The sequence below is a fragment of the Malaclemys terrapin genome, chromosome 11 (assembly GCF_027887155.1).
Source record: "Malaclemys terrapin pileata isolate rMalTer1 chromosome 11, rMalTer1.hap1, whole genome shotgun sequence".
NCBI lineage: Eukaryota > Metazoa > Chordata > Testudines > Emydidae > Malaclemys > Malaclemys terrapin.
In genome coordinates this window covers 30,620,959-30,633,570 of record NC_071515.1, presented here as the reverse complement: position 1 = coordinate 30,633,570, position 12,612 = coordinate 30,620,959, and the positions used below count along the sequence as shown (strand labels likewise).

The following is a 12,612-nucleotide window of genomic DNA, read 5'->3' as shown; positions in this document are numbered from 1 at the left end:
TTGATATGGTTGTACCACCCACACACAAGCCCTATTCTGGGATGACAGGGGCTCTGCTGTCATCCCTTCAGTGAGTCAGTGGTTCTCTCTCTCTTCCCTGATGTGCAACTAGTCTGCTGTTTCCCATCCACATGACAGGCTGGGTTCCATCTGGGAGGAGAGAGTCCCTTGCCAAGATAAGCAGCATGTCCTCTGTGAGCAGTTCTCCTCCTGCCAGTCCAGCAGGATTCTTGTGGGAGAAGACTTCCTGCCACCCTAGCCTAGGGCTCTACACCTGGGCGGGGTTGTACCTGCTCTGAGAGGGTGGTTGCTTCTCACAGGACTCTCCATCACAGGCACACACCACCCTCACCTTCCATGGTAGTAGGTGCACCGTTCCAAGCAGGGTTATGAGGGTAGCTGCCATCCCTCTTATATGCAGACTTGTGGCAATGTCCTCTGCCAGGGCTCTCTGCTTGTTGAGTCTGAGTCTTGGCAGTCTCCAAAGACCCACCTGAGTAGTAGTGGCAACAGGTCACTGGAGAGGGAAGGCATTTCATAAACTACCTAAGGTAGAAAGAAGCCTGCTGAGCCACCTCCTCTTCTCCCCAGCTGTATTTGTACAGGTGCTCTTTGATGACCCCTGCTCACATCACTTATGCCACCACATGACTTCATAGCTGGGGACCCCAATCAGGTGGGGGTTGTGCCTAGATACTCTTACCCCATCCCTGAGAATGCATCTCCCAGAATCTGCACTCTCCCCCCCCCCCCCAGCAGATTTCTCCAAGACTGCAGCTCCCTGCCAGACTCGCTATGGTTGTTTAAGCCAGTTTAGCTGCTTCTATTACCTCTGGCACGCGAAGTTGCTGTGGGAAGGCGGCGGGGGGATCATTCCCCTTCTAAACCACCCCGGGGCAAAGTCCCAGTCGCCCGGCTGGGCGCTGAGCGAGCTAACGCGCGGGAGGGGGACGCACACGCGCTCAGACTGCCAATGAGCCAGGCCACCTCCCGCTGTAGCAAGACGGCGTGAGCCAGAGGGAGCCCGGGAGCACCGAAGCGCCAGCTCCGGCAGATCAATGGTGGGAGGGGAGGCGGGAGGAAGCCCAGCCTGACGTCAGGAAACTTTCTCGGTGGCTGAGCCGGGAGTTGAGGCTGAGCCGGGCGCTCGCGGAGCCGCTTCTTTCTCTGGGTATCTCACAGGGGCCGGCCCCGGCTGCCACCCTCCATCACTGCGCAAGGTACCCAGTGCTGCCTGCCTTCCTTCCTTCCTTCGGGCGGCTGCCTGCGGCGTGAGCGGGACTCAGTCCCGCGGTGCCCGCTCCCTCCAGCTAAACTCCCCGGCAAGTCTGCAGGAGTTTGACGCCCCAGCGGGGACTTTCGGCGTTGGCGGCGGCTCTTTCAGCCCTTTCCAGGGCCAGCCGCGACAGCCAGCGGGAGGCACCCCGCTGAGTGCGCGTCTCCAGGCAGGGGCCCGGGGCTCTTGCCAGGCGCAGGCCGGGAAGGGGGGCGCGTTGGGCTGTTCCCGGGGCTGCGGCGTCCGAGCGCGGGGCAGCCTATTGAGCGTAGCGGCTGGAGTGATGCTGGGACGCGGGGCCAGCGCGCGTGTCTGGGTGTCGCGAGCGGGCGCGGGGCAGTCTCGGCGTCCCGGGGAAACTTTTTTAGGTTGAGTGAGCGCGGGGCAGGCGGACCGGGGGCCGGGCACCCAGCCATGAGCCCTGCAGCCTCCCCATAGCCGCTCGCGGCGCAGCTTTCTTGTTTGCTTTGCGCTGCAGCCGCCGCTGCGTTATGTCCAAGATCGGAAACGCCTGGCCTCTCTTCCTCCCTCCAAAACGTGAAACAGCTGTAGCGACCTAAGCACCTTTCCACTCTTGGGCGTCTCGCTTTTGAGGGTTTGCTAGTGTTAGCAATGATTGGAAATCTTGCGATGTTTTAGGATGTATGTGGCCTTTTTTCCCCCCAAGAGAGCGAGGGGGAGGTGGGGATTGGGGACATTGACATTTGTTGCACCAGATTTAGGAAACAGAAAAAGGATTGATGGAGCCTGGCAGGGATGTTTGGATCTTAGAGTAGTGAGTACAATACTTTGTGTGTGGAAGACTTTTCTAATAATATAGAGGAAATAACCCTTTGCTACATACTCACTTGGGTCAATACTGAATTGTATCACTAGAATTAATCATGCAATATTTCCCAGTGTGATGATTGCATAGAAAATAAAGTGGTGCTGGAATTAATTTTCTCTCAATAGGGCCTTCAGGAGATGCTGGGAAGTCCTCAGTCATTGTCAGTCTGCAATTTCTGAAATTTAGATCACCTTTGAAATTCAGTAATGATTATGGATTTCTAATCCTATATATCAATGAATACACCCAAAGAGAATCTGACAGGTTTTTTTCTAATATTTATTAGACTATACTTGCTTTAAAACTTAAGGTAAACACAAGCACAGCTTGTTTTTCTTCCCCAACTTTGAAATTATAGGGACTTTGTCAGGAATTTCAGACTCCAAATTTGACTTTGGATATGATAGGAAAACTTCCTCTGAATTCTAAATAACTGTTTTCAAAACAAACAAACATTCTATATTCTAGTGAGAAATGTAAAAAGTATAGTAAAGCCATTTTCTCTGTTTTTTGTTGGTCCTATAAAGTTTTGTTTTGCTTCTCCTGGCTTAGCCATAGCAATTATGACATCACTGCTGATACTAATGAACACATTATTGTTTTGCAGAGGAAGATTTTTCTATCCATAACCAAACAAAAACAGAAAAGTTAATTTTAACCCCATAAAATAGGGCTTGTCAATTGGAAAGGAATGTGAAGATTATATTAAATATTTGAGCATAAACTTCAAGCCCAGAATCACAGGGAGGGGGAGGGAGAAGGAGAGAAAATTAAATTTCTAAGGGGTTTTGAAACTTAGATGACCGTGACCTTTAATGACACTCTTCTAAAAGAATACAGTAAAATACAATATAATTTCTGTGCTGTTACTTTAATCTCATTACCATGATTGGCATTAGTCAACTAAAGAACAAGAACATAAGTTTTTGGATATCGATGCAGATTTACTAATAAATGAGAATACCGAGGAGACATTTTTCTTATTTTTATCCAAGGGTAATGACAGTCAGTCAAAGGCCAGTAAAGGTTAATTGTAGTCTTGAATATTTGTCATAAAAGGAATTCAGTTACTTTGACTGTTCCTTAATATTTAAAAAGTAACTCCACAATGCTGATACTTAAACTTGTTGCTGCTTTATTTTAAATCACTCAATTGTCTTAAACTATCACTATATTTTTAATTTAAATGGAAAATAGTACTTCTAGTTAGATTCCAGTATGTAAGCTTCTAAAAAAAAAAAAAAGTCTTCTCTATATTGAAGTAACTGAGAACATGTTCAGAAGTCTAACCGACTCTGAAAGGAAGGCAGTAGTAGGCAGATGTGATGGTATACATGAAATTGACCTGAAATATGCTTTGAATGTACATAAATTTATATAAAAATACATATGCTTTACTCTCAGGATGGTATAAATGTAAATGACTATCAGCTGTCAACTCTCTTTATAGGAATATAAAGCAATTTGAAATTGAAATTTGAAAACAATGGTGTCAAGTATCAGAGGGGTAGCCGTGTTAGTCTGAATCTGTAAAAAGCAACAGAGGGTCCTGTGGCACCTTTAAGACTAACAGAAGTAGTGGGAGCATAAGCTTTCGTGGGTAAGAACCTCACTTCTTCAGATGCCATCTTACCCACGAAAGCTTATGCTCCCACTACTTCTGTTAGTCTTAAAGGTGCCACAGGACCCTCCGTTGCTTTTTATGAAAACAATGCCCATAGAAAAGATTATCATATGATGTGATGTGTCATTGCTCCTATTTTTTCTCTTCTCTAGGTTAAGCTAAACTATGTTATGATTTCATAATAGCACCTGTCAAACAGGCTACTGATAGAATGATGCTTCACTACTATTAAGAGTTCACAATCTAAACATAGGAACATAGGAGGGGAACAATGAAAAGCAACATGAGTGGTGATGTTAAGTACACAATTTATTAGTTTTGTGCTTTTTGGTATGTGTCTTTTCTTTTTATGGGCATATGTTCATTAGTTAATGAGCTGTATGAGTTAGTGTTTATAGGCCTCCTTGAAGAATTGTGTTTTCAGAAGGGAGTTGGAGGATCAAAAGGTGGAGATGCATTATATCTGAGTCATGGATTAAGGTTTTAGGAATATGTAGTAGCATGGAAGAACTCAAGGGGGTAGTTACTTGTGTGCGTTGGACAGAGTAAGCTGGGGAAGGAAGACAGTGGAAAAAGATAGCTAGAGTCAGGTTGTGCAGCACTTTGGAAATAAAGACAAGGGTCTTAATCTTGCTTTGGACAACAATTGGAAGCCTGCAGAGGGATTTGATGAGGGGTTATAATGGCAGGTGAGGTACCCTGTTTCCCCGAAAATAAGACATCCTCCGAAAATAAGGCCTACTTACAGTTTTGCCTCTCGTTGTAATATAAGGCATCCCCCCGATAATAAGACCTCCCCGATAATAAGGCATCCACCGATAATAAGGCATTTTTCATTTCTGAAAAATAAGACATCCCCTGAAAATAAGACCTAGCGCATCTTTGGGAGCAAAAATTAATATAAGACACTGTCTTATTTTCGGGGAAACAGGGTAGTTTGCTTTTACTGAAGCACTTCAGATAGTATTAATTAGGGTAAGGTGGATACTGGGAGATTAAAGAGGAGGAGGTTGATGCAGTAATCAACACTCAGACAAGGGTACTGGTGATAGGCTGTTTGCCAATTTTGATATAGTTATTTTAGAATAACTAAATACACAGGATGATACTGAATACTGTACAATTAAAAGCACATATGTTCTTAACCTATGGTAATATTGTACTCTTTCCCAGATGTTAAACTTCCTTTGTGTACAGTACAGTTAAGTCAATTCTTCAACACAGGTCTACAAAATCCAGTCATCTATTGTGTAAATCCTTAGAATTTCTTTATTTTTTTAAAAATTCTTTCTATTTTTCTTCAAACTTCATTACATTTAAAAAATATAATGAAATATGAGAGGTAAATAAAGTGATATGCATTGCAGTGTCGGATAGGGCTGTATAATGTGTATTGAAGATAAGTTTATTTTGAAGCATACACTTCTAAATATAGAATATCAAAAGAATCATGTGAAAATGTTTAAGGTCATAATATTAATAGTACCAGTGTACTTTGATTACAGAACTAGTTTTTCCTCCCAAGAGATGATCCATGAATAGCATCTTGCATGATCAGGCTGTAAGGAAATAATCAGAACTACCAGATACGCTAATTAAAGAAAACTTGAAACTAGGAGTGTATTAAGTGCCTCTACCCTGATCTGGAGGGACCATTTAACTAGAGAGAGAGAGAGAGGCTAGTTCATCCTCTGTAACCTTTCAGTTGTTGGTTTTTCTACTATGACTTCCAACCAGGTTGCCAATTAGTGCCCATTTTGGTGATTTTTTCTGATGGTTACAAGTCCACTGAGAACTGAAATCACCTGATTCGTTTCACAAATGCTAGTAAACACTCAGATGGAAACAATTTCCAGTCACTACAGAACTGAATTTAAATGATATGAATGACAGAGGTCAGAGGCTGTTTGTAATGACTAATCCCCTGAACTACAAAAGTTCTAAATTGATCTTTTAGAATAGAAATCATATAACTGCATAAATTATGTAATAATAAACCTTGCCCTCCTTTCTCTCAATAGTAATCTGATTTTTGAGTGGATAATTACAATGAGGGAATCAGATTATTGCCCAGGAAAGAACAGAGACTATATTATTGCTAGGTTTCAGAGTAACAGCCGTGTTAGTCTGTATCCGCAAAAAGAAGAACAGGAGTACTTGTGGCACCTTAGAGACTAACAAATTTATTAGAGCATAAGCTTTCGTGGACTACAGCCCACTTCTTCGGATGCATCCGAAGAAGTGGGCTGTAGTCCACGAAAGCTTATGCTCTAATAAATTTGTTAGTCTCTAAGGTGCCACAAGTACTCCAGTTCTTCTTTATATTATTGCTATTATGACACAAGCAGTGCCCCCACACAAACTGCTTAATAACATTCTCCATATATCTCTCACCTTAAGTGATTCACTACTTCCTCTAAGGATTTTAGAAATTGATGCATTCTCAGCAGGTCTTGAACTCTTGGGGTCCAATCCTGCTTATTTTACTCATGTGTATGTCACTGAACTTGTTGCCTGACAATTGCAATCCAATCTGCCCCGGTCCGAAGTAGGCCATAGTTTCAGAGGAGTTGAGCTGCGCTTGGGTGATAAGTAGTCAAAAGTTGTGTTTATCTTGGAAAAAAAATATTTATTTTGCTTTAAATTTAACTTGATTTTTATGGACTGTCTTCTGTTCATATACTTATCTCCTATTGACAGTAGTGGAATACTACAACAGATTTAATTCTGTAGAGGAGAAAAGTCACATGCAGGTGACTTTCCGCATTTCCTGAAGTTCTTTAAAGAGAAATTCTACTCTGAAAACAGGCACATGGGTTCCAAGTTTGTTTCTTTCTGTATCAAATCTTCTCAGTTTTTGTAAGTAGAAAAGATGTTTTTCTAACCACCAGCTTTGTACGTCAGCCTGGGTTCTGAGAATCAAACTGGGTTCTTTTCATTTCATACATCATCAAGGTTCAGTTACATCTGAGCAGCCCCACTGTCTTCAAATTATTATCACAGTGACACCTGTGCAACCCAGTTGCCGTCAATGAGTTTGCACAGGTGGAACTGATTGGAACTTAGTAAACAATTCTGTTAATGATGCACAAGTTGGGAAAGACTCCACATGTCATTCCGTCTTAGCTCTGTTCTCTCTGCAGGCCTAACAGGAGTAGCAAACAATACAAATTTATTTTAGTCACGAAGATCTGCAGCTATGACCCTAAATACACTCAAAGAGAATATGTGTTGAGTAAGAAGATGGAGTTTTTACATAGTCATTTTTCAGAGTAGCATTATAGACTTATGGAATTCTTTAGGCACTAAAACTGAGTCACAAACTTCAAGAATACTTTTTAATAGTTCAAAGGGCTAGTATTTTTATTTTCAATATTATTTCCTCTTCTAACTTTTCAAACATACTTGACTTAATGTATGTTCTTAATATTCCAAACAGATTGATATTTCCAGCATACGACTATTGATTTAAGTGTAATTGTTGTTTCTAGGTAATGGGAGCAACTTGAACTTTTCCCATACTTTGCCTAGATGCACGAATTTAGTCTCTAAGGCTGTCAATTCAGCACTTTTCAAGAGCAATAAAATCACATGACGATTTAAAAAATGCACTCAAATTCCTGTGCAGTGCATTATTTTTAGATAAGGTGAAATAGCTCAGAGTGGACTGTGGGATTCTTAATAACTTTCTTCAAGGTCTCAGATTAGCATTTTCAGTTTGAATGAGGGCAGGCTTAGAGGAGCAAAAGATTAATACCAGTCTTTGGTCAATCAGTAAAGATGGGTAGCATTATGTGTACCTTCTTGAATTCACCTATCATAAACTGAGATTGCCTGTTCCTTTTTTTTTTTAATGACCTTAACTAGTTGTGATTTCTTTTCTAAATGAGTTGCACGTTTGGCCAGCATATCCATTGGACTTTTGTGCTTACTTAACACAAATAATCATCTTACTTTCCTTTGAAAGTTACAATGAATACTACATCACTAATGAGTACTTCCTGCTTTTACATTATTTTAAATCAGTTTGCCAAACTAAATACCTCCTTGTGCCACTGACTTTTTAGTAGAAATCTGCACTGAAATAAATGGGAAGCTTTTTAAAAAATACAAAAAAAAAAAAAAAATCGGATACAAAATGGCTCTTGCTGTAGTGTACCCTAGAAATGGCTTCTATTATTTTTAAAAGACGTTATTCCTGAAATGCTATAGCAGTCTTCTGTGGACTCAGGCATGTGCATGCCAAACATGTTCAGATTCATAAACAAAGAGTTTGTATGTCCTCAATGTCATCTTTTTAATGTTTGCTAGGACTAGCCCTCCATATACCATACTGTATTGCTACATTATGTCTCTTGCACTTCTTGTGTGTAGAATTGCCAGCCACAAGTGTTTGAAATCATGAGTCCGATCCCAAAAATCATGATTGGCTTAAAAATTTTGTGTTTAAAGTCAAATAATAAATCTTGGATTTTTTAGTTGCCTTTTGGCCTTTGAGACTTTTGGGTGCCCTCAAGTCCCATTTGCAAGCTTTTCTTTGTAATCATGAGAGGCTAACACTTTTTTTTTAATATAAAGACTGAGATTCTCACAGAAGCACAAGATTCCAGACCCTGGGGCTCTAAGAAAAACAAATACTGTGAGATTAGCAATAAAATTACAAGGGGTGGTATCACTGTGGGTGAGCTTTTGCTGAAATAAGACTTAGTATTAAATGAGAAGATATTGTCAATGTATTTCACTTTCATCTATATTTCAATTCTGATTTGTGGTATATGTTGATTGTAGGATAGCTCTAACTAAATGGCTGTATACCTGTTGAATGTAGCGCGGAAATCAATTCAGATTCAATGGTAGATATAATGGTTTTCAGAAATAGTGTAGCTACCTGCCTTTTCTTCCTCCCACCATGTGAGGTGAAATAGGGATAGAACCTTAGACCTTTAGCTGCAGCGTACATTCCAGTGGACAGTCTAACCAACAGGTAAGTGTCAATTCACTGGTAATTTTACCAGTATGGTAAGGTCTCTTTGTGTTGCAAATCATACCCATTTTAAAATAAGCAAAGATTTGAAAATAACATTGAAGTGGATCATTAAAATTAAGCAATAAATGTATCAGGAGGTAAAGTACATATGTTTTTTTCTGTAATACTGAATGCCTAACCAAGTCAGCATATGGGAGTAGTGGGATATATAGCTAACATAAAAGGTAGTTTGAGAGACCAAAACCCCACAGCTGTGCCCCTTAATCTGTTTCATATGTGCAAGCTTTAGAGGTGAGTGTGCTGTGGCTTTGTAAACAAAAAGATCTTTAGCATCTGAGTTTAGTCATGATCTCTCTCTTGAAGGGAGCAGACTACAAATTGCGATACCAATTTTGTATGCTTTACTGAAGCATTAATATCCAATTTATCATGTTGAGCAAATAAATTTAGGATGGGGGAAAGACTTTTTTTCAACAAATTTTGCAGCTGGAACTGATACTAATACTCTTATCTCTCAGTACCATACAGTAATTGCAGTTAATTGGTTGCTGGATAACTGCTTCTGCCATGTGTTGTGGTGTGAAAATGCAATATATCAACAGTACTAAATCACAACATTAGCATGTATAACGTTAGTGTTTTGAGAGAATTTCCAGATCAATCATCCAAATGGGTGAAACATTTCATGCAAAATTCCAGTATCATTGCATTCCCCACACTTCTGTAGCTAAAGTGCTTGTTGTTACTATTACTTAAATATTAATTTATTGGATATTATTTATTTGGGTAATTTATGCATTAACTTAAACCAGTAGTGTTTGCTGCTGGTAACATGAAAATCAAGATTAGTTGGGGATGTGGAACCAAAGGCCATAATTGGTATTATACTAGTGCCTTTGTTCACACAGTCATTTAGAAATGTTGGAGCCCCCATTAAATCACAACCTGCCTGCATTCTAATATAACCCCTCTGCAATTTCCCAGTTGTCTGAATCCTGCCAGGCTTTTCTTGTTCAGTTATGGGGGCTCATGTAAATACAGTCCCACTTGTAACTGTGACTCCATGACAAAAATTGCTCACAAAATTTGGAGATTGGAGTTCAACATTTGGCTCCAATTACAATGGTAACAAAAGCGCATCTTTCAGAAAGCAACCTGGCTTAGAAAGGACACTAGGGAGCTTTCCAATGCATCAGAAACAGACATTTCTCCAAGGCTGAATAAAAGCAGCACAGAAGTTTGAGAAAGGCAAATGGGAAGTTCCACACAGAACAGTGGGCTAAACTGGACTCTTTATCTTCTGCAAGCTTCAGGTCTTGCTGATGATACAGGGGCTATAAAACTCTACATTCTACCCGAGGACTGTGGGGAAAATACCAGTGCAGAAATTAGAGACCAGGTGAAAAGAGACCTTTATCATGATGGAGATTTGAACTCCAGTTGAAACTGCATTCATGACTTGCTCAGTTGCACCTAGCTATTAAAGGATATGCACTTATGTGTGTGCAGAAAGGGGTAATTGATAGGAGCTGTCTGTAATTTTTTGGTGTATCTTTGGCTTTTACTTGTCGCAAGTGCACACTATGATGCAGAAAAGTCAAAAGGAGAAAAGTTGATGTTATTGGATGACTAGTTTATGCAGGTAAAGAGACTTGAACTTAGAAGTAGTTTTGTGTGTGAATGCGCGCACATGTGCGGGGCACCTTTGAAAAACGTATTGGATCATGGTCATTGTGTTCCCATCCCTTGATTATTCAGAACTTCCCTTTGGCCAATAAAATCTCAAATGCTGTCACATTTTGTGAGCTTTAAGATAGTTATGTGTACAGAAACAAGAGAACGTGTATCACTTGCTAACCAAAGCACTGTATAGCTATCTTCTTTTAAAGAAGTATTACAACAAACATGGATGAACTTCTGCTGTGGCTTTGCTGTTATGTATGATGAAAAAATTTCTAGCGGGACTCCTTGTTCTATACCTAGAAGCTAAAATGTGGCACACTGCAGGACACACACATTCAGCTGTAGACCACGTATGGGTTAAGCACTAACCATGCTTCACAGAGTAAGGATATGTCCCTCTAACTGCCAGATATGTGCATGCAGATCCACAAGAGACAGAGGGAAAGAAGCTGATGTTATTGGAGGGAACATTAATTCCATAATTAGTAACCCTTCTGTTTAAAAAAATACCTAATGAACATGTATAAATGGAGTTTAACTTTTGTTTATAATCAATATGCAATATTAGTCAAACTGTACAAAGTTCTGCTAGCGTTTACTGTCTAGAATGGTCTGAAGAGAATAGTTAGCCCCTTTCATGTTGATGTGCAGAAAAAAGAGGCCTCTCTGTCTTCTTCCTTTGTGACTCATCCTGGATCGTAAAGCAACTTGCCAAGTGTCTAGGATTGGCTGGGGATTGGATATTGACTAGCTGGTTGATGTTTCACCCAGAAAAGACACAGATAAAGGGAAAGCAACCAGGAAAAATGGGTCTCGTCTCACACCCTTATTGAGAAGGTACCTACCACTTGCTAAATGGAGGAGTAAGGATGCTGCAGCAGATTGGCTGTAGGAGCTTGCTAGAGGAAAGGTTGGGAAAAGAGGTATTCAGAAAAGATGTGGAAAATGAGGAGCAGTATTAACATATGTATTCTGTACCGTTGACAAATTGTTTATTTTATTGTTTTATCTACTTCAGTTGTAAGAAAGATCTTTGGGATAGGTACTCTCTGCTATTGTGTGTGTGTGTGTGTGTACAGTGCCTAGTGCAATAGAGCTCGATCTCTGATTGGGGCCTCTTATCACTTATGATTTAGGCACTACCAGAATGTGATGGATTCTAAGGTTGCTGCTATTTAAGCGTGGAAAAGATTTGTTGCTTTTTTTTATTTCAGATGTGAACATTGATGTGCTTACTAGTGCCTTTCCCACAGCCAGGCTGGACTTCTATTTTGTTCTGGAGAGGCCTACACCTTAAGATCACCTGGAAAATTATATACAGTGGAGAATGTAGCTGCTGGTTCATTAAACAGGATTTTCTGTAGGAGTACTCTATCCCTGTACTCCATTATCTGCTCTGGCTACTGGTTTATACTGAGTGAAATTTCAAATGTTGTTGTTACCTTCTAAAGCCCTACATATTTAGGGAATTGCATATCTTAGAGATCCCTTTCCCCCAGTGTGGCTCTGTGGCAGGCAGCTGAGGTACTGAATAGCAATAGGTTTAATGAAAACTGGCTTAAATGAGAATAGAAATAGAGTGTTCTTGGGGGAGGGTGAATGGCAGGATATCTGCAGCTATTTAATTTGTTAATGTGCCCTCCTATGCTAGAGCTCAGGTTTGATGAATGTTGGGGAACATTCCAAGGCCTATCTTTTTCCAGATTCTTTTGAGAGAAAGAGTTGGATGTTGAATGAAGTTTTGGAGTTAATGCCTGGCAGCATCCTTTGTGGTATTGTGCTAATTTGTGAAAGTATTTTTTTTTCTAATGGTGTTTAAAGTATATTTAGAAAATACAAATAAAAACATGAATGCGTTAAAATAAACATGACCTTCTCGGATACCCAGGCCCAACCAGCAAGATTTTGTAAGTTGGTGACTCCCCAGTCGTGAGCTGTTATATTTTGATCATGGAAGTTGCCTAATAAGAGCCTATCTTGGTAAACTAGACCAGTCCTGTCTATTTTAAACAAAGGGTTGGTTGGTTGGTTTTTCCCCTTGTAGGTGAAGGAGTGTCACCTCAGGACCACTTTTGGGAGCTTCTGTTATCATAGGTCTTGCCCATTCTAGGAAAAAAAATGGTACCTGTTTTTCCCAGCAATGGGGCAGCTGTATTGTTACTGGGAAACAGCAACATTGCCTCAAAATGGATACAAAATCTCCTAGCATAAAT

At 40.5% G+C, this 12,612-nt stretch overlaps 1 protein-coding gene across 1 annotated transcript in view; it reads left to right on the top strand.

Moving 5' to 3' along the window:
- The first annotated feature begins 901 nt into the window (after positions 1-901).
- The window catches only part of GULP1 (GULP PTB domain containing engulfment adaptor 1), a 277,933-nt gene continuing 266,222 nt past the window's right edge, over positions 902-12,612 (top strand). The window contains exon 1 of the mRNA XM_054044445.1: positions 902-1,220. The gene's annotated coding sequence lies outside the window, so the exon portion shown is untranslated. The remainder of the gene's footprint in view (positions 1,221-12,612) is intronic.